Source organism: Anomaloglossus baeobatrachus, chromosome 9 (assembly GCF_048569485.1).
Source record: "Anomaloglossus baeobatrachus isolate aAnoBae1 chromosome 9, aAnoBae1.hap1, whole genome shotgun sequence".
Taxonomy (NCBI): Eukaryota; Metazoa; Chordata; class Amphibia; order Anura; family Aromobatidae; genus Anomaloglossus; species Anomaloglossus baeobatrachus.
In genome coordinates this window covers 53149023-53172103 of record NC_134361.1, presented here as the reverse complement: position 1 = coordinate 53172103, position 23081 = coordinate 53149023, and the positions used below count along the sequence as shown (strand labels likewise).

The 23081-nt window shown below is 44.9% G+C and overlaps 1 protein-coding gene and 1 long non-coding RNA gene across 3 annotated transcripts in view; one reads left to right on the top strand and one right to left on the bottom strand.

Moving 5' to 3' along the window:
• The window catches only part of LRCH2 (leucine rich repeats and calponin homology domain containing 2), a 191016-nt gene that overhangs the window by 15325 nt on the left and 152610 nt on the right, over positions 1–23081 (top strand). The gene's annotated exons all lie outside the window — the stretch shown is intronic.
• Positions 13024–23081, bottom strand: part of LOC142251170 (uncharacterized) — a 179207-nt gene continuing 169149 nt past the window's right edge. The window contains exon 3 of the long non-coding RNA XR_012725291.1: positions 13024–13329. This is a non-coding gene — a long non-coding RNA (uncharacterized LOC142251170). The remainder of the gene's footprint in view (positions 13330–23081) is intronic.

Here is a 23081-nt window from a genome sequence, read left to right as displayed (position 1 = left end):
GGCCCTTTAATTCCTCTCCAGCAATCTGTGTCAGTGCCGTGTATTGGAGACAGGGAGTCCCCAGCTTCTGTGCTGTTCAGTCTTGCAAATCACATGCGAGGGAATAAGCCTTCCTTTCACAGCATCGCTCCTTGACAAATGAGGCCGTGTGATGTTAGATACTGTAAGACGCCTGCGATAAGTGATGGGTACAGAGCACAAAGGACGCGGATGTTCCCGTCCGATCCCTCGTTATAATTGTATTATTACCTTCTCCTGTGTGATTAGGGATTGATTTCCTTCCCCAGTCCCTGCAGCCATGTACACACACACCGCTATCTACTTCTATCATAATGATATAACCCGAGCGCGGCGTCCTGCTCGCCCATATGACTGCTGTCCGACCGCTGACTGCTGCCGCCTCCTTGTTCCTTGGCCGGCACGAGGCGCCTTTGTTGCTGGAGGCAGGGGTATATTTATGGGCTTTGTGATCTCTCCGGATGGAATTCCAATGAGCTGGATTTTATGGGATGAGGCTTCACAATTGCTTGTTTTTTGTTTACCCCCCCCCCCTTCCTTCTATTTGTATTAATGCCATGAAATTTACACCCCAACCTATTACTTTCCCTTTATGTTAATGCACAGGCTGATCTAATTATACCTAAAAAGTGACCGCCTGTAAACTGGAGAGTCGGGCAAGATCTGTCTTCCGGGTCCGTAGCCTATATGTGCTGGGACCAGTTTCATGAAGGCCGGTTAACCCTTACAAGCCCGCCAGCTGTAAGTGCTGGGTTCATGGCAGATTGCACTTAATAGCACACTGCTATTATCCAGGCAGGACTGTCATAGTGACACGCTGATCCTGCTAATGTGACACCAAGCTGAAAGAATTGCATTGCTAAAGAGGGAAAAAATAGCATCCGATGTAAGGCCGTGCTCCGATATTAGAAATAAACCATCTTCTCTATTCCAGAGGCTCCAGTCATATCTATATGTTCATGTAGTGTTTTTAGGGAGGTCGGGAGTTACATCATCAGAAGAGCCCTTGTCGTACCTCCCTCTACCATCATTGTGGCCGCTGCACCAGTCACAAACCGGAAAGCTGTACACCCAGGTCATATAGATGAATAAGGGGCCCGAAAGTAGCATCACTTATCTGCACTACAAAAAGGAAACACTTTTTATAATATAAAAAAAATAAAAACAAAAAAACCCCAAAACACAACAGCAGCCTCCTGTATGGCCCTGGATCCACATGTGCCTGCAGTAGCCTTCTGTGTGGCACTGGGTCCACTTGTGTCTGTGATAGCCTCGTTGGTGTGTGTGTGTGTGTGTGTGTGTGGCCATAGATCAACATGTGTCTGCGGTAGCCTCCTGTGTGTGTGTGTGGTCATGGATCAACATGTATCTGCGTTAGCCTCCTGTGTGTGGCTCTGCATCCACATGTGCCTGCCGTAGTCTTGTCTGTGTGTTGTGTGGCCATGAATCAACATGTGCCTGCGGCAGCCTCCTCCTGTGGCCCTCGGCAATCTACATAGGTCTGGTCACGAGTATTTTCCAGGTCATGGAGAAGATCAGTGGTATGTTGCACCCTATGGATGGAACCAGCACCTATTAGATATTTGTCACATACTTGTAATATGCAGTAAATGTCTCCAGAAGGTAATCTAATGCTGTGGTAATCCGGCAGCACGCGGGGTTTGTTCGACCTGACAATGGTGCCGCTCAGACCTAAATAGTTAGAACACCCTGCACTGGATGTATACCATCTGTGTATGATCGGGGCGGTTGGAATCATAGGAGCTCCAGCGCTGGCACCGTGGCCTCCTCGTATTGCAGCGTCTGTCAGGGGTGAGCGGAGGGCGCTGTGCACTGGTTATGCACCGTATAATGAAGTCTTGCCCAGTAATGTTGCGGTTGCAGGAGAGGGTAATCATCCCCATTGTGGAGACAGAGGCTGCGGGCTGGATCTTGTATCTACCGGAGCCTGCCATGACTGATTCTCATTAATGGCCCTCCTGCTTAAATACTGCTGATTACCGCTGCTCTCCTCCGCGCTCCCTCTCCTGCGTCTTTTGTGTCTAGGAGTGAAGGAAGCTTGTTACAGCGATGGCTTCAGGATGATGTATCTGGTGAATCTAGCACAGCCGCATCCAAAAATAACTTCCCGAATTCTAAAGCCGCCAGTTATTGTTAGCGAGGGCTCGCTGCCCCATGCCCAGCCATGGCCGTCCTAGGCAGAAGGAAGCCCAGGATACACGCCGGCTACTTTGTAACGTCTGTCTGTTCCTGAGATTAGTAGGATGGCTATATCTGTGTAACGTTGCTTTCTGTTTGTGCCCAGTTTTTAGCCACCTTCTTGGGTGCCGTGGTTGACTTCTTATCTGTACACCCCCGTTAAAGACCTTTTGGAGAAATAATATTGGAACAAAAAATATCTTATATCAGTCTTCTGTTTTTGAAAAAGCACCTCCCTTATTAGTTCAGCTTTCGTTATGGCCTTTTTTTTTTTTTTTTTTTTTTTCAAAGGGATTGTCTTGTGGAAATTCGTTATCAGCTATCTTACAAAAGGGTGCCGGCTTATTGACTGGGGGAGGGGGGTGTCTGACCAGGGCTGTGGAGTCGGTAAGCCAAACCTTCGACTCCGACTCCGACTCCGACTCCTCAAATTCTCTTGCTCCGACTCCGACTCCGACTCCGGCTCCGGCTCCGACTCCGACTCCGGCTCCGACTCCGACTCCTACATATATTGCTTATAGTTAGGTGAAAAATTTATTGTAGTACATGAATATGTGTATGTGAACATCAGACATTTAATAATTTTTATGATACAATAATCAAGATATTTGGATAGAACATAAAATATATTTATTGGAATACAACTTTAGAACACAAAAAACTGTAATAAATTGTAAATATGTAATACACTATGTAATATACAGTAGATTACATATATATCTTGTGTGTGTGTATATACACTGTATATATATATATTATATATATATTACATATTTACAATTTATTAGTTTTTTTGTGTTCTAAAGTTGTATTCCAATAAATATTTTATGTTCTATCCAAATATCTTGATTATTGTATCATAAAAACAATTAAATGTCTGATGTTCACATTGTACTACAATAAATTTTTCACTTAAATATAAGCATTATACTAAATGTTGTTATTTAGTAAAATATTCAGCACATTCTGCATTGCACTCCTGTCCCCAATTTATTATATATTTTAGGAGTCGGAGTCGGTGCATTTTATACCGACTCCGACTCCACCAAAATGAGCTCCGACTCCGACTCCGACTCCACGACTCCGACTCCGACTCCACAGCCCTGTGTCTGACTGCTTGGACCTGCACCATTCAACCAAATGGCGCACTTTTAGCCCATGTGAGTGGAGCGATAATGTGAATGCTGGACTCACACGCCATTCATTAATGAAGCGCAATCTGTCATCATGTGGATAGGTTGTGATTTGTTTACATCGGACAACCCCTTTAAAGCGCACCAATTACTAGGATTTTCCTATATAAACTAAAGCGAATGCTATATTGGCACTATAAGGCCATACGTAGGATGTATAGGTTTTGAAACACAAGCAAGTAAAGTTTGTAAAATGAGCAGATTTTGATTGGCAGCAGCTGCTGATCAGCAAATAGCTGGGGTGGGTATTCATAGTGATTCCCACTCCCTGCCTGTCCATCATCCCCCTATTATTTATGCTAATTATATTATAGAATAGTTTTACTAAGTGACTAGAAGGACCTGTGCTGATGTCATATCCATGTGACCAGAAGGGGCCTCAGCCAACAGAAAAATAATGTTGCTTCCTGGTATCAGCTATGTTGGCTGAAGTCCCACCCCTTCTTGTCACATGGGTATGACATCAGCACAGGTCCTTCTAGTTGGTTAAATGATATTATAATAGAATAGCCATAAACAGGGAGGATGGACAGGCAGGGCGGCGGGAATCACTATGAATATCCACCCCAGTTATCAGCTGATCGGCAGCTGCTGCCACTCAAAAAGCTGCTCATTTTATAAACTTTACTTGCTTGTGTTTAAAAACCTATACATCCTAGCTGACAACTAAAGGTATGTACAGAATTAGCATGGTAGTGCCAGTATAGCACTGGCTTTAGGGTATATAGAAAAATCCTGGTGACTAGTGTGCTTTAAGACAATTAAAGGGATATTCCCACCATAGTAATTGAAAGTGCAGTCTGTGGAATAAATGGCCCTAAATGTTACATACCATATAATGGCCAGTTATATTCATTGTGTTTTTAAGTAATATTTTTTTTTTTTCTTCATTTTTCCAAATCACTTAGTAAAAAAAACAACCAAAAACCCAAATCAGAAATCTTGCAATTTTCATACTGGCCACTAAACCTTATACTATAGTCCTACTTTCCGATTTATACAGATTAATTTCCCATAGTCTCATTATCACAGATATTCCTATATACAGAGTAGATAACCATTATTGGAGCGCTGGTCCCGCATCTGATGGTATGCGGCTGCATTAGTGCCTATGGCAGGGGCACCTTACACATGAGGCGCTATCAATACTGAGCGTTATGTGGTGGTGTTACAACAACATATGCTCCATCCAGACAATGCCTCTTTCGGGGAAGACCTTTTATATTTCAACAAGACTACTCGTATGCTAAACCACATGCAACATCAGAGCAGCAGCAGAGTTCTGGTGCTGAGCCGGCTGCCTGCAGTCCACACCTTTCACAGATAGAAAACTCCGGGCACATTTAGGGTACTTTCACACTTGCGTTGTTTTCCTTCCGTTACAATCCACCCTTTTGGAAAACAGCGGAATCCGGTAACGGATTCCGCTGTTTCCCATAGACTTGTATGGATGACGGATTGTGCCAAAAGGTCCTGCGTTGCTTCCGCTGGGCGACGCTGCGTTGCTTCCGCCCATCGGGAGGAACGCAGCATGTGACTTTTTTTGAGCAGCGGAATCCTTAGGATTTCACTGCACATGCTCTCTCTGGCTCCCTGCACCCGTAACTAAGGTAAATATTGGATAACCAAGCAAAGTGCTTTACCCGATATTTACCCTGGCCACGTGTGCAGGGAGCCCGACACTTCCCCGCTCGGCTCCGCCCCCTCCCGCACTCCACTCCGTATATCTATATATCTATATATATATCTATATATATATATATATATATATATATATATATCTATATATATATCTCTATATCTATCTATATCTATCTATCTATCTATCTATATCATATATAATTAGTTTTGACTTGGGACCGTGAAGAAGGCGGCTGCGTCCGCCGAAACGCGTAGTCCATACTGCATATACCTTGCACTTAACAGCTTGTCAAGAGCTCTGGAATTTTTTATTCTTAGATAATAAAGTCAGAGGAAAAAAGAAAAAAAAAAAACTTTTGTTGCCCTTTGGAGTCATTCTGCCTTGCTGGATCCTTCTTAATGTTGTTATATATATATAGATAGATAGATAGATAGATATTTACACACACCTGTCCTCAGCGCCATGGCCCCGCTCGGCTCCACCCACTCCACACTCCGCCCCCTGTGCACACTCTAGGCGGCCTAGTGATCAGCTGATCACCCGGCGCTGGGAGCGATCAGCTGATCACCCGGCGCTGGGAGCGATCAGCTGATCACCCGGCGCTGGGAGCGATCAGCTGATCACCCGGCGCTGGGAGCGATCAGCTGATCACCCGGCGCTGGGAGCGATCAGCTGATCGTTCACAATAGTCTGCTGCCAGTGAAACTGTGTAAAAAAAACAAAAACAAAACAAACTGATTCCGTTGTTTTGTACGATCCGTTGTGCCACTATATGCACATCCGTTGCAGCCGTCACACAACGCAATGCAACGGATACCATTCAACGCAAGTGTGAAACTAGCCTTAGAAACTTAAAATCTGACCCAGGACCAAAGATCGAAGATTATTGAGCAGCGAGAATCCTACACCAAACAAGAATGGGACGAAGTTCCTCTCCAAAAACCTGAAATAATATCCTTCCTTCCCAGATGTGGTACTTATCATCTGTGCTGCCGGTGGAAAAAAAAAGGAATGTCTCCGTGTGTGTGTTGTGTGTATGTGTTGTGTGTATGTGTTGTGTGTGTGTTGTGTGTGTGGTTGTGTTTTTTTTTTTCCTCTCTCCTCCTTTCATGCATACGCCGTTCACCAAAAAACCCCACAGACATGTGAATAGCAGCATAGAATGGAATGTGTATGTGTTGTATCTGAAAAATACTGATAGAAAAGAACACGCAGAATGGGCATGTGGATGAGGCCTTAGTGTCCCAACTTTTTTGCAATTGGGGTTGTGTGTATGTCATGTAAGCTGGTGTCTTCTGATGTGCTACATATAAGGATTCTGAAGACTCTTATCTGGGTTAAACACTAGGTGTGATGATGTCACAAGCTATGATAGGTTCCCTTTAAAGCACAAGTCCCTGCAAGAGTCTCCACATCCCCTATCACCAGGATTTTTGTATATAAGCTAAAGCCAGTGCTATACTGGCACTATCTGGCTGCTTCTCTACAAACCTGTAGTGGTCAGCTCGGATCTTTAGGTTTTGAAACCCAAAAACTACAGTTTATAAAATGAGCTGCTTATCGAGTGACAGCAGCAAAGGATCAGATAATATATTCATAGTTATCCCCCTCCCTTTGTTAGAATTAGCATACGTATTATACAAACAACTCGCTTTGTCTCTTGCAGGACCTGTGTGAGGTCATACCCATGTGACCAGAAGGGGCGGGGCCTCGGCCAACAAAGCTGATACCAGGTCACATGGGTATGACCTCACACAGGTCCTGCAAGAGACAAAGCGAGTTGTTTGTATAATACTTATCCCCTCCCCTGTTAGAATTAGCATAAGTATCAATACCCCCCCAGATATTATCTGCTCCTCAGCTGCTGTCACTCCATAAGCGACTGATTTTATAAACTGTACTTTTTTGGGTTTCAAAACCTAAACATCTGAGCTGACCCCTACAGGAATGTAGAGAATCAGCCTGATAGCACCAGTATAGCACTGGCTTTAGCTTATATACGAAAATCCTAGTGATTGGTTCCCCTTAAAGCACCAGTCCAACGGGTGTGTGTTTTTTGTCGTGTTTTTTTTCCCCAATAGCTTAAAAAATAAAAACTATTAATGTTTTAATAATTTGTTTTTAATTGAGATGAATATAAAAAAATAAATTTAAAATTTTCCACTCTTAAACACTAGAGGGAGCAGCTGCTGAAATCCTACTGTGGTGATACTGTAGAAATAGCTCGCATTACAGCTGCAGTAAAGGTGGCAGAATCTGCTCTCCTGTGTGTGTGTCACGTCCCCCTCCTTTTCTCGGTGTTTCCAAAAGGATAAAAGAATGAAGTTTAGGATCACAGTGCGGAGCCATTTTGATGGTGACCGCAAAGTGATCCGAATATGTCTAGTGGCAATAAGGCCAGCTGCACAGTGGTCCACTGTATCTTGTGCGCCACTGTTTCCCAATGCCCCACTGACTGTTTTCCCAATGCCGCATGCACTCACCTCAGACCTGCGCCTCCTGCAGCCTGTCCTGTCAGCGATCACAGTACATAGCAGCGAGGAGTGGAGGCCCAAGGTGAGCACACGTGGGGAGGGGGGGGGTGAGCAGGAGAATGGGGAGCAGCATGCCAGAATCAGGTATAGTGCAATCACCGATGCCCGGCACTGGTAGTCACCCCATCCATCGTGACGGGGGGGGGGGGGGGGGAAGTGGAGCACACCGCATTCGCTGTGAGTTCCACAAAGATGGTGCTGAGCTCCTCCTCTGCTGTGATCTGGACAGTCCAGGAGCGCGTCCAGATGACAGCAGACGCTGTTTGTGTTGCGTATAGGGGTCGAAGCCCAACTACGGTCTTCTATGCACAGAGGCTGCCATAAAGGAGGTGAGTAACTGTCGTTACTTACAGCAAATCCAAGATGGCAACCCCCAGTGCTTCAGTAACACTAGAATTAAATAAAAACTAAATAAACAGTTTAATTTTGTATTAAAAATTTCATAATCCCTATTATTAATAAAAAAATTCCCGCCCCATGTCTTATACTTGTCCTCCAGAGTATTCCCATTTATTTATTTACTTTTTTTTCTTTTTTTTTTTTCCTCTCCCCCCTCCCCCCCCCCCCAGCTTCACTCTGGTGCTACAGTACTCTCTTGTGACCGTAACTTCTGACTGGCTGTAATGCAATACAAGTCTGAGAGCAGAATGAGGCTCTCATAGATTTGTACTGAGTTGTGACCTCCGGTATTCTCTATGAAACACTGGCGCAAATGGAGTCCAACCAGAGCGCTGCTGGATACAGAGGAGTATATGGCAGGGGACTTAGATTTAAAACATCACTCCAGTTGTGAAATAAACAAACCGCTGGTGTAATGCTTTTAAATGTTTGTGGATTAGACTGATGGCTTTTATCCTCAGGGCTCGGGCACATGGCCGTACTTTCTGTCTCTGCACAATCCAATAAAACATTGGATCACATTCGGACAAATATTCCGCTACGGGGCCACGCACAAGTCCGATTTTGTTAATTAAAAAAACAAATGTAGAGAAGGGTATAGAGAGAATATTTTAGCACCCATTCAAATTACTTGCAGCATTGTATCCTTAACTGCAATGTATTCTGCAAGTACCCCAGTCTTTTTAAAGGGAATCGGTCATCAGGTTTTTGCTATGTAATGTGAAGACCGCACACTGTAGGGGGTGAAACTCAGAATTTAAGGATGCATCTGTTATCAAGCGCCATGCTGCAGTTTACCTGCAATGATTATTTTAGCACCAGGACCTTATCATTGTAGTGCTTAATGCCTGGAAGTCAGACACTCTTCCTTGCTGTGATTAGCAGCTCGCCATCTCTAGACATTTTCTCAGTTCTGCCTTATTGCTAAATCTAAAAACTAGTGTCAGAACCGCTGAACCCAGTAAACTGATACCTCACTGGAATTGAGCTGATGGAACACTGGTGCTGATTGAGCGCCCCCCCATTATCTAATCTTGATGGATTCTCTTAAGGCCAAAACCATATAACCTTTTTAAAACTTGTCACTTGGCGCTTCCTCATCTCCTCGCTATCTTCCCGTCTGAAATTTCTCTCGTCTGCATGAAAAGAGGAACAAGTCTGCGCAGGAAACGTTCTCCTCCGACCTTCCACCAGTTTTGCTGCTTCTGTATGTCCTGTAACAAAGTGCAAGACTTAGAATTGTTGTAGGCGATTCACACACAAAAAGTAGGAATTATCAGTTGCCTTTTACAAATTAAAAGGATAGTAGAATCCCGACAGGTCCTATTCCATCTGTTATGTATGCAGCGTTCATTCCCTGCAGGGTCGCCTGGCAAACTTGCATTAGGATTATACAGTCATATGAAAACGTTTGCGCACCCCTATTAATGTTAACTTTTTTTCTTTGTAGCAATTTGGGTTTTTGCAGCAGCTATTTCAGTTTCATATATCTAATAACTGATGGGCTGAGTAATATTTCTGGATTGAAATGAGGTTTATTGTACTAACAGAAAATGTGCAATCCGCATTTAAAAAAAAATTTGACCGGTGCAAAAGTATGGGCACCTCAACATAAAAGTGACATTTAATATTTTGTAGATCCTCCTTTTACAAAAATAACAGCCTCTAGTCGCTTCCTGTAGCTTTTAATGAGTTCCTGGATCCTGGATGAAGGTATATTTGACCATTCCTGTTTACAAAACAATCCAGGTCAGTTAAGTTTGATGGTCGCCGAGCATGGACAGCACGTTTCAAATCATCCCACAGATTTTCAATGATATTCAGGTCTGGGTACTGGGATGGCCATTCCAGAACATTGTAATTGTTCCTCTGCATGAATGCCTGAGTAGATTTGGAGCGGTGTTTTGGATCATTGTCTTGCTGAAATATCCATCCCCTGCGTAACTTCAACTTCGTCACTGATTCTTGCACATTATTGTCAAGAATCTGCTGATACTGAGTTGAATCCATGCAACCCACCACTTTAACAAGATTCCCGGTGCCGGCATTGGCCACACAGCCCCAAAGCATGATGGAACCTCCACCAAATTTTACTGTGGGTAGCAAGTGCTTTTCTTGGCATGCCGTGTTTTTTTGCCTCCGTGCATAACGCCTTTTTGTATGACCAAACAACTCAATCTTTGTTTCATCAGTCCACAGGACCTTCTTCCAAAATGTAACTGGCTTGTCCAAATGTGCTTTTGCCTACCTCAGGCGACTGTTTGTGGTGTGCTTGCAGAAACTGCTTCTTTCGCATCACTCTCCCATACCGCTTCTCCTTGTGCAACGTGCGCTGTATTGTTGACCGATGCACATTGACACCATCTGCAGCAAGATGATGCTGCAGGTCTTTGGAGGTGGTCTGTGGATTGTCCTTGACTGTTCTCGCCTTTCTGATATTTTTCTTGGCCTGCCACTTCTGGGCTTAACAAGAACTGTACCTGTGTTCTTCCATTTCCTTACTATGTTTCTCACAGTGGAAACTGACAGTTTAAATCTCTGAGACAACTTTTTGTATCCTTCCCCTGAACAACTATGTGGAATAATCTTTGTTTTCAGATCATTTGAGAGTTGTTTTGAGGATCCCATGATGCCACTCTTCATAGGAGATTCAAATAGGAGAACAACTTGCAAGTGGCCACCTTAAATACCTTTTCTCATGATTGGATACACCTGCCTATGAAGTTCAAAGCTCAATGAGGTTACAAAACCAATTTAGTGCTTTAGTAAGTCAGTAAACAGTAGTTAGGAGTGTTCAAATCAAGAAATTGATAAGGGTGCTCATACTTTTGCACCGGTCAAATTTTTATTAAATGCGGATTGCACATTTTCTGTTAGTACAATAAACCTCATTTCAATCCAGAAATATTACTCAGTCCATCAGTTATTAGATATATGAAACTGAAATAGCTGCTGTAAAACCCCAAATTGTTATAAAGAAAAAAAGGTTAACATTAATAGGGGTGCCCAAACTTTTTCATATGACTGTAGATGGAGGAGTATTTGCTAGATGTAGAGCGCCTTTTTAGATTAAAGTAGTCGTGCAAAGGCTTCTTGATGCCTGAAACGCGTTTCTGCTTTTTTTTGTTTACATGGACTTGTTATAGGCTGCAGGGCAGTAGACAGCAAGTTGCACATATGTTTTGTCGCACGACTTTTCCGAGTTGCCTGTCGCCTTGTAGCCCTAGCGTAATATTAATACAGAGCAGTTAAACCTCACCCTAGAGAATCCTCTGACCCATACCCCAATGTAAACACCACTAAATAAAAAGACCTCTGTCTCTGGAAATTAGGGGTGGAACTGAAAAGGTGGAAACAAACAACTAGCCTTTTTTTTTTTTTTCTCCCCTCCCCTGCCCCTTGACTGGTCCTCTTCAACCCCTTTTATAGGATAGCTGTTGCATAAAAGAAAAAAAATGCTATTAACTTTATTTGGGTAATTGCACTCTGAAGCTGCCTGGCCGCTGAACTAGAAGCTCAATTACTGGAATGTAAGGAACTTTATTCCTCCTGGCTGCCTCAGGCTTTCAGTCCCTGCCCAGTATTGACTGACAGCCAGCTCAGGTCTCTATCTGTTACTTGGCATTGTGCTTACATCATGTAGCTGTTCAGTCTTGGAAATTCATGAAACTCCCGACACAAGATCTTCGTGTTTTTTGTTGTAAATGCCGGGGAAGTTTTTCAACTCTGCAGTTAAGGAGTCAGCAGCACGTTGGTGATTCATGCACCGTCTAGTCTGCCTCAGAGTGTTTTCCCTGAGTGCAGTGCGGTCTGTTCACATAGTCCCCCCCCCCCCCCCCCCCATTTCCACAGTCACAAACAGTTTTTCAGGCAGAGGCCATCTGAGTTTTTTTTTTTTTTTACTTGCAGACTGTGTAGGGAAAAATTAGATCACATGAAATACAGAAATGCATCATATGTGTATCATAGGTTGACCGAAATCACCATATCAACAATTTATAAACAAAATTGATTCAGTCCAGGAGTTAGTATAATATAACAATAATGCAAACAAGTGTTTGAGAAAATACAAAAGTATTTATTAATCAGTGTAACACATAAAGGACATACACAGAAAGATGGTGAGTTAACATCAAGACCGCAAAACAAGGGGCAGTGTTACAAGCGGTGGGGCCATATTTAGAATTGTATGTGTCACATAAAAATGGGCCACAATGGAGAAAGAAAAGCTCAACCTTAGAATATGTTAGAGAACCATCATAGCAGGGATCAAATGGCAGTGATTTGTGGCATGGTAATAAACCAGAATCCCATTATGGTTATGGACATGTATCGGAGTAAATCACAGAGGATGAGTATTAACAGGATATATGTGTATATACTGGGTTGTATCCAGGTGGAAACAACCACCTAAATAACAAAGGTTAATTCCTGTGATTAGGGATACAAGTGCTAATTGATGAATAGTATGTGAAATAGGACTAAATAGTCTGTCCAGCCACAATACAATGCCATTACTAGGTCACATAGGCTAGATAGCCATTGAATGAACAAAGATCTATTGATTACTGCAAAAGGACAGGGAGCTAAATAAAGGGATAATACCCACACCAGTATGAAGAGGCCCCACCGGAGTACACCGCCCACACCTGACGCGCGTTTCGCAACGGCTTCTTCGGAGGTGTAAGGAGCTGTGAATCCGGTGGCCTTAAATCATCCCCAAGTGTCACCTACCAGCCTATGGCGGCGCACGCCAGCCCGGAGGCGCCCATCACCCCCCGCGCCCAGGCGTCCAGGAGTCCATGGTGCGCAACCGCGAACCACGGGCGCCTTTTGGACACCGGGCGCAGGGGGGAGGAGACCCCCCATGGCCGGCGCGCACAGGCCAGAGGTAAACACTTACCCGTCTCTAATGGCGCGCGTCAGCACAGCGATGCCCATCCCCATCAGCACAGCGGCATCCAGGAGACCACAGTGCGCAACCGCAGCTCATGGGTACCTATTGGATGTCAGGTGCAGAGGGGAGGGGAATCACGGAGCAGGCGCGCGCACAGACATGAAGCTGAGGGCGACATATTCAAAAAGGGCAGCAGAGGCATGCAGATAGATAATCAAAGACACATGAATATAGTTTATCCATGCACGCAGCATATGCTCCATGTTATAGGGTTAATATATCAACAAGGAACCATAACTATTTAAGCATGAAAGACCATATTGATATAATGGAAATTTCCAGGTGCCTTCATAAAGATGTATCGTCAGATGTAAATTCATCAGCAATGATTATGCCAAGGGAGAGGGAAGACGGAAGAGAGGGGGAGAGAGGCAAAGTCCACCGGATCTGTGGAAAAAAATAAACAAATTAAAATCAAAGTTTTTTTGGCAAGGAACATCGGCACCACAGAATGCCACATAAAATGTGCAAAATGCACACCTGTAATATTAGGATAAGTGAAATGAACTGCAGGACAAGAGAGCAATCATCAACACAAACTGTTTGAAGCTGACAACATCGTTTAGTCCTAGTGGCTTTACAGTGTTTAAAATGGTAATCCATCTGTCCTCCCTTTTATACAAATTGTTTTTAGTATTGCCTCCTCTAATCCCCAGGTTTACCTTATCAATGTCACGGAATTTTAGACATCTCCAATTGCCACCATGTTTTTCTTTAAAGTGCTTGGGAATATTTTTAAGTAGGGATATCTCATCAGGCTTCTGGAGCTTGGCCGCGTTTTTAATATCGCGGACATGCTCCAGAATCCGTATCCTCAATTCACGTGTTGTGAGACCTATATAAATTAGGCCACATGGACAGGTGGCCCAATATACAACATTAGAGGACCGACAGTTGATGAAATGCATAATGCGATATGTCTTTGAACGTGAGGAGTTCCAAAAATCATAGGCCCTGTCCATTTGTGGACATGCGCCACAGTCACCACATGAGACAGATCCAATTCTAGGACTGCCGCATGTCAGGAATGTGGCACTGGGCCTAGGTGTATAGTGGCTCCTCATACTTAGGTCTCCCAATGTCCTAGATCTCCTAGGCGTAATGGCGGGTCTAGATGTCAAAATGGAGGCAAGATCGTGGTCAGCCACTAGGATGGGCCAGTATTTAGATATTTGACATTTCACGCCATTGTGCATGATATGGCGTGATCAGACGGATCGTATCATCAGTGGCCTTGGGTTTGGTCCTGAAAAGATCATCACGGACCGATCTCTTGTCCCTATCATAGCCTTTTTGAATGGTCTGGCGAGAGTAATGTCTAGCCTCAAACCTTCTAGTCAGATTGTGCGATTGCTTCTCAAACAAGGCGTCACTCGAACAGATTCTGCGCGCCCTTAGAAACTGCCCGGTGGGAATTGAATTGATTACCTGAAACGGATGCGATGATTTGGCACTTAGTAGCGAATTTGTTGCAGTGGTCTTGCGGTGAATATTGGTGCAAAGCGAACCATCCTCTCCCCTGGTGATTAAGACATCCAAAAACTCGATTTTTTTTTCAGCACTGGAGACAAAGGTAAGTTTGATATTTTTAGTATTGACGTTGAGTCGCTGCATAAATAAATCTAGCTGGTGGACCCCCCCCCCCCTGCCAAATCAAAAAAATATCATCAATGAAGCGCAGCCACATGTGGACTGCGCCAAATTGAGAATCCGGAAAAATAATGGACCTTTCCCAATGTCCAAGAAAGAGGTTCGCATATGAGGGCGCATAAGACGCCCCCATTGCGACTCCTCTTTTGGAGATAGAAGCGGTCCTTAAATAAAAAGAAATTATGAGTGAGAATAAATTTTAGTAATGAAAGGAGGAGGTCCACCAGCTCATCATCAAGGCTGGTAGTGTGGAGGAAAAATTCCGCTGCCTCAATGCCATCATCGTGATTTATGGATGTATACAGCGACTCAACGTCAGCTGTTACCATTATTATGTCCGTCTCCAATACCAAACCAATCAATCTGTTTAGTAGTTCAGCGGAGTCACGAATATAAGATGGTAAATTGATCACCAGGGGCTGGAGGTAGGGAAAAAACTCGCAGCATGTCCATTCAATGTGGTTCTTATTCTGCGTTTTTCAGCCCTTCCAATCATCGACTTCATGATGAAAAAACAAAACCACACCAAAATGCCCATCGTTTCTTGGTGCGTTTATTTGATAAAAGATACAGATTAGGTGCAGAAAAAATTTCTGTAACAAAAACTCAACGTGTGCACATAGTCTTATTCTTTCCTGAAGCAGTTTTGTAAGGGCTAGTCCCCCTCCCCAGTTACCACCATCACCACCACTAAAGCATTTTAATTTTCTTTTTAGTCTAATCTTTTAATTTGACACTACAATTTTTGATCACCTTCAAATCATTAACCTGCTATTCTTTTTTTTTTTTTTTTTTTTGTCACTATTGGGCTACATTGGGACAGGGAAGCAGATAGTGACTACTTACCTGCCCTGCTGTCAGCCCCTCTCCCCCGGCTCAGAGCGGTCATGTGACTACTCGTACTGTGATTTTTGGTACTTCCGGTCATTTCATGTCAACAGGGGCAGGACATTGTTGACATGCAAATCAGGGAACATCATGTTGCCGCCCTGCTGGGGGGTACAGTGCGATGAGCCCCCTGCCCCTTTCCCTGTGCACTGCTATCTGTGCCCTGTATGTGCTGGACAAATAGGGTTGCCCTCTGTGTAGGACACCCCCGATTTATTATTCTAGTGTGTCTCGCTCTCTCTCTCGCGCTTTCCTCTCTCTCGCGCTTTCCTCTCTCTCGCCCTTTCCTCTCTCTCGCCCTTTCCTCTCTCTCTCGCGCCCTTTCCTCTCTCTCTCGCGCCCTTTCCTCTCTCTCTCGCGCCCTTTCCTCTCTCTCTCGCGCCCTTTCCTCTCTCTCTCGCGCCCTTTCCTCTCTCTCGCGCGCTTTCCTCTCTCTCTCGCGCGCTTTCCTCTCTCTCTCGCGCGCTTTCCTCTCTCTCTCGCGCGCTTTCCTCTCTCTCTCGCGCGCTTTCCTCTCTCTCTCTCGCGCGCTTTCCTCTCTCTCTCTCGCGCGCTTTCCTCTCTCTCTCTCGCGCGCTTTCCTCTCTCTCGCGCGCGCTTTCCTCTCTCTCGCGCTTTCCTCTCTCTCTCTCTCTCTCGCGCGCTTTCCTCTCTCTCTCTCGCGCGCTTTCCTCTCTCTCGCGCGCTTTCCTCTCTCTCTCGCGCGCTTTCCTCTCTCTCTCTCGCGCGCTTTCCTCTCTCTCTCTCTCGCGCGCTTTCCTCTCTCTCGCGCGCGCTTTCCTCTCTCTCGCGCGCGCTTTCCTCTCTCTCGCGCGCGCTTTCCTCTCTCTCGCGCGCGCTTTCCTCTCTCTCGCGCGCGCTTTCCTCTCTCTCGCGCGCGCTTTCCTCTCTCTCTCGCGCGCGCTTTCCTCTCTCTCGCGCGCTTTCCTCTCTCTCGCGCGCTTTCCTCTCTCTCGCGCGCGCGCTTTCCTCTCTCTCTCGCGCGCGCTTTCCTCTCTCTCTCGCGCGCGCTTTCCTCTCTCTCTCGCGCGCGCTTTCCTCTCTCTCTCGCGCGCGCTTTCCTCTCTCTCTCTCTCGCGCGCGCTTTCCTCTCTCTCTCTCTCGCGCGCGCTTTCCTCTCTCTCTCTCTCTCGCGCGCGCTTTCCTCTCTCTCTCTCTCGCGCGCGCTTTCCTCTCTCTCTCTCTCGCGCGCGCTTTCCTCTCTCTCTCTCTCTCGCGCGCGCTTTCCTCTCTCTCTCTCTCGCGCGCGCTTTCCTCTCTCTCTCTCGCGCGCGCTTTCCTCTCTCTCTCTCGCGCGCGCTTTCCTCTCTCTCTCTCTCTCGCGCGCGCTTTCCTCTCTCTCTCTCTCTCGCGCGCGCTTTCCTCTCTCTCTCTCTCGCGCGCGCTTTCCTCTCTCTCTCTCGCGCGCGCTTTCCTCTCTCTCTCTCGCGCGCGCTTTCCTCTCTCTCTCGCGCGCGCTTTCCTCTCTCTCTGGCGCGCGCTTTCCTCTCTCTCTCGCGCGCGCTTTCCTCTCTCTCTCGCGCGCGCGCGCTACCCGATGTTTGCCTTGGTTACGAGCCTCTGCAGCTGTCAGATGCCGGCTCCCTTCACGTTCAGTTCCCGTCACTCCCGATCACATGACTCCAATGCCCACCGATAAACTTCAAGTGACAGGATCCTTCAAAATAACACATGCGTTTTTCTTTGCAAAAACAGGATCCGCTTTTGCAGCAAAAAAATGTTCATGATGCATGTTAAAAAAAACGTAGTGTGAAAGCAGCCTAAATTCTTTATAATCGATGTTAGGGGTTTGCAGAAGCTGCTTTCCGGTCACCTGGGACAAGTCAGTGGCCGCGCCCAGGAAGAGAAGAGACTGGAATAAGAAAAGATGCACTGATATTCGTGCGTCTTTTTTTTTTTCTTTAACTTATGCGATAACCCCATTAAAATAGTTCTAATTATTCCCGATTCCTTTGAACCTGGCAGCTCTTAATTAATGCTGATAAACGGCCTCACGTTGGCTTTCCACAAATGTATTTTCTTTGCCAGGTTTTCAGATATTGCGCTGTTTCCAGGCACATAAATCAGAGAAGGCTTTGAATGCTAATTGAAGTTGCTCATTCACAGAAGGCCCCGTCTTTTCCTCTGAAATGTAAATGTGAGGCGGCTCTGATGGTTAATCATTCTTCAGAAAACGTAAAATAAGTAAACCCGATGATCTGCCTGAGCGCAGCGTCCCCGGCACAGAGCGGCCTCGGGGTGTTCTCTGTGCCCGTTACTGGCAGTAATGGAGACTCGCTCTGGTGTAATAGGCTGGCGGGGGGGCATTGCTATACTATTGGACCCCACACACTTTACGCTCTTGTTTTTGTCATAAGTCTGTGCATATGATAATTATATTCAGGCAGTTAACTCTCCGTAACCTGCTTGGGAAATAAAGTGTTTAATAAGCTTGGAAACCGCTCACTAATTTATATAGTACAATAAAAAAAAAAAGCATCAGGAAAACCACAGCCGCTGTTTCCCTTAGGCTGCATGCGCACGCTGCAGTTTTTTTCTGCACACAAACTTGTTGTGAATGTCATCCGAGTGGGGCTGGTGTGGAGCTCCCTCTGGTGGACAGGAATGTTAATGAAGCTGAGTTTGAATCTGTGATTCAAACAGGTGATGGAATTAATTAGGATTCCAGGAAATCCTATTGCAGATCAGCTTACTCTATTTAGGAGAGCATTTTGTGCTTGGCGGTCGCCGGTGATTAATGTTTCCTGCCTGCTTCTGAAGATTCCTGGGAGGTTTCCTTTCTGTTTCTCCTGTTTATTCTGTGGCCGAATCTACTCCAGATAGGTTTACGGTTTCTGTGCTTAATTGCTGGATTTGCACTTAAGAGTTTCTGCTTATTCCATTTGGTTCTGTGTTTGGTTTCTTGTATGTGAGGATCTGTCCCTCTGCTTTTGTGAGCAGGGCAGTCCCCCCCCCCATCAAGAACGGGAGCTTGCTCACTGTTCACGTTTGGTTTAGGGTACTTTCACACTTGCGTTAATTTCCTTCTGTCACAATCCGCCGTTTTGGAAAACAGTGGAATCCGTTAACGGATTCCGCTGTTTCCCATAGACTTGTATGGACGACAGATTGCGACAGATGGACCTGCATTGCTTCCGCTAGCCGGGCGGAAGGAACGCAGCATGTAGCGTTTTTTGAGCGGCAGAATCCTTTTTATTTTTTTCACTGCGCATGCTCATCTTCTTCTTCTTCTTCTTTTTAATCACAAACTTTAATTTGTCTCTCTGTCGCCGAACGCTCAGCTGATCGCCTGGCAGCCGGGTGAACAGCTGATCGTTCACAATAGTCTGCCGCCGGAAAGTGTGTGTGTGTGTGTGTGTGTGTGTGTGTGTGTGTGTGTGTAAAAAAAAAAAAAAAATTCTGTTTTTTACGATCCGTTGTGCCACTATATGCAATGCATCCGTTGTATCCGTCACACAACGCAATGCAACGGATGCCATTCAACGCAAGTGTGAAACTAGCCTTATTTGCACTTCAGAATATTATTTTGTGGTTTTTTTTTTTTTTTTTTTTTTTTTGTTTCTACCCATTATATCTGCAGTTCTGTTTTAAAGTTTCTGGCACAAGAGTACCTGATATAGTGGGGGAAAGACCGTGTGGTCTCAGATTTTTTTTTTTCCTATCAGGAGATTAATATTTTTTTGCAGGGTTTTTTGCTGCCCGCAATCACTCATCTGTCCTATCTAGTAAGTCGAGCCTCACCTTTGCTGATGTATATTTTCTATCTGTGTATTGTATTTTCTTGCATCACTGTTGTTGCATGTTGGGGGTTTGTTATTCCTTTGGGGACTACTATGAGGCAAGTTAGGATTCCTCATTTCTATCTTTTGAGGTGTAGCCAGTTTCACAGGCAGTGACATCCCACTGCTACTTCTAGTGTTGCCCGATAGGGGATTGCAGTCAGCTTAGTTTCCAACGACTCTTGTGGCTTTGTTTTTTTTCCTGATTAATGGGATTTTTTGTGATTGTCCACGGTTACCAGATCATAACACAAACTACAACCAAACTGCACCTTGTCAGTAAGCGCCTGGAAATTTAAAAAAAAAAAAAAAAAAATGCTTGTAATGTAGGTGTGTTTTTGGTGCGTTTTTTTTTGTGACATACCAAAAATGCAGCAAAAAACGCACCAAATTGATAGCATGCGTTTTTAATGCGTTTTTTTTTTGTGACAAACGTTGACAAAAACGTTAGAAGAATGAACATGCTGTTTTTTGTCACATACTTTTGTCAAAGAAAACACTGACAAATTGCAAGGTGCACATGGCAAATCGGACTTCATAGACTTTGCTGGGAAGTCAAATGTCAAAGTTCTGATAACAGAACTGCACCAAAAACTGCGACAAAAAACGCAGCGTGCGCATGTAGCCTTATAAAATCTTGGCTGATGGACATGTACTCCTGGCTAGAATCCCACAATGAAGTTTGGATTTAGATTTTCTGCAGCTCTTTTAGATAAATTGGGTTACTTGTTTCATTGTTGTTTTTTTGTATTTTAATTGCGTTTGGTACAGTACTCAGGGTATCATCCCCCTTCATTGCACTGCTCTCAGATTACATAGCAAAAACCTGCAGGCAGATGTACTTTAATTACATGGAGCTGTACACGTGAAGAGGGTTTACGTACAAAATACATACCTTTTTTTATTTTTCGGACTATAAAACTCTCCTTACCATAATATGCTCCCTAGATTAAAATGGCAGAAAACCGGAAAATAGTTTATCCTATAATATTATTTAATATATTTAATTATATTAAATATATAGTTATTTATTTATTATATCAATTTAATTTATATTATATATTTCTTTATTATATTAATTAATATATATTTTATAACCCCTTCACGACTGATTTACATATTTATGTCATCGACCGAGTCCATGTCTTTCCCCGCACTTGATGGCTGATTTAATCCATCATCAAATGTCTCTAACAGCCGTGAGGGGGATCAGAGATTATTCTGCCGCTGTTAACCAGTTAAATGCCACTGTCAATCACAGACAGCATTTAACATGCGCAGACAGGAAGTGTCATTAATCCTGCTTGACATGTGATTACAGGGCGCCGATGGGTTATCATATAGACAGCCGGCAGTTCAGCCGATGACCCCCTTGTCTGTCATTATGATCCTCCTAGACTCTGCCGCATGCCCGCTTGGGCTTGCCCGGCCGCATGCCCCCTTGCTCGGCCCTGCCACATGCCCCCTTGCGCTTGCTCGGCCCTGCCACATGCCCACTATATGTTGCCACATATTGTAGTTCCTAATGGGACCTCAGTGGAGGCTGGAAAAGCTGAGCAGCTGAAGGACCTTTTAGATCATGTGATCAGTCCCATGAAAGTCCCTGGAAATACTTGTGTGACAGGTCCTTGAGCTGCTCAGCTCCTGAAGGCTCCATCCGGTCAGGATGTGGCATATACCTCTCTGCTCTGCACCGATCACACAGATCAGTGTGGGGCAGGAGGAGAGGGGTCTGCTCACTGATTGGGGAAGAAGCTGGGTCTATAAGACGCGCACACTTTTTAGCAGTTTTCCTTGTTAAAATGTTTTAGTTCAAAAGATAAGGTATATAAATTACACCGACAGATTTTGCTCTTAGATCAGACAGTCTGAGTGCGTGGAAATCGTCGGCCGGCGCTCTGATATCTGAGTGCAGTCTGATTATCACAGACTCTGAGAATGGAGAAGATGGAGAAATTGTGTTCTGTATCTTCTCCATCTGCCATGGTTAGTAGGATCAGATCACACTATGCTGGCATTTGGGTCAGGGTTTGATCAGTATCGTGAGCATGATCAACCTCATTCTCTCAGATCTGAGAGAATCTATGGCCGTGTGACCCAGGCCTAACTGTGACAAACTGCAGAGAACATTGTCCTCACAGGCTCACAATCTATAACAAATCTGGCGTCTGTTGCTGCCGGATCTGTTTTCCCCCCATAAACTTTCATAAGCGCTGGATTGTGCCGGATGACCTTGTGTTTCATCTGTTTCCGGCAAAATTTACTTGTCTGGCGGCCGGATGAAACATTGAAGTGAACATTTGTGTCCGGCAAAAAAAATGATCGCGCCGGATCCGGCGGCGTATGGCGTGTTTTAGAATAAAAGCCTATAGACGCCGGATCCGGCGTAATGCGGCAAAAAACAGATCCGGCCGCCGGATCAGTTTTTGAACTGAGCATGCTCAGTATCACACCGGATCTGTCAAAAAAACTGAAGGAACTGATGGAAAAAACTGATGCAACTGATCTGTTTATTCGCCAGATCCGTCGCATCAGGTTTTTTTTTTGCCGGATCGTGCCTGATGGCAAAAATTTTTGTGTGAAAGCAGCCTTAGGCTGCTTTCACACCTCCGGTTTTAGCAGAGCCGGCCAATGCGGCTCTAAAACCTATGCAACGGATGCGGCGACGATACCGCATCCTTTGCATACATTTTTGACATGCGACCCGTCCGATTTTTGCCGCTTGCGGCAGGCTACTGAGCATGCGCAGTGGAAAAAAATGCATGCGGCGTCCATAGGCATGCATTGCAAATCGTGCCGCATCGGCCGGGTACGGCGCGATGCGGTTTTTTTGCTGGACAAAAAAACGTGCCAGGCAATGTTCCATCCGGCCGCCGCATCGGCTAAATCTGCCGCATGCGGCAAAAACCAGACTGAACGCAAGCCCATGCGGCACAATACGGCACTAATGTAAGTCTATGCAAAAAAAACCCCGCAACCGGCGGCAAAAAAAAAAAACGGTTGCGGTTTTTCTGCAAAGCGCCGGATTGTGCCGCACAGGAAAAACCGGAGGTGTGAAAGCAGCCTTATCGCTCTTCTTCTGAACCATCTTTTCAGCAGATTTCTGTGCACATCACCTTTTTGATCTGGTAATAAATCCGCTTAGACTATTGTCCCAAAGAGAAGTGACCGTCAGGCCACATTCACACCTTGTACCTATGGGGCTGTTTGCCTGTCTGTATGTTATCACAGATTGAGGGGTCAGTGCAGAATCTTGGAGACATGATGGATTTTGATCAGTCGTGAATCAAATGTTCCAATGTAAGTCTATGGGTTTGTGAAAAAAATCTGTCATCGCTCGGAAGCCATCATGGACTGTTTGATATGAGAAGCTTGGGGATCCTCCGCTGGTGTCTTACAACTTCCTCGGTGGAAAAATCAATTTCTCTGTACATAATCCATGAGCGGAGTGTACGAGTACAGCCGTTCCTTCCCTGTGCCGCTCTCTATCATGGTGTTTGGTTTCCCCCCTTGGTGAAGCTCTGGGATCTGGGATCCCTATTAATATTTGCTGCTATCTGAAACATTGTACTAATGATTCTCTGCGGTTACAGCGTGATGAGGGATCTTCCATCGTGACTCCCTGGATTCTGTGTTTTTTGTTCTTACACATTCAGATGTAATTAAGTGGCCATGTAGCTGCCTGTTCTCTGCAGTAATTGGTTATTTTTGCGCCTTCAGGGCATTAACAAGTTTATACACAGCGGAGGAATATTGTAATGAATAGTTACCGCCGTCCCCCATCCTTTGTTCATCTTGGTTATTTAATAGAGAACTGTATCT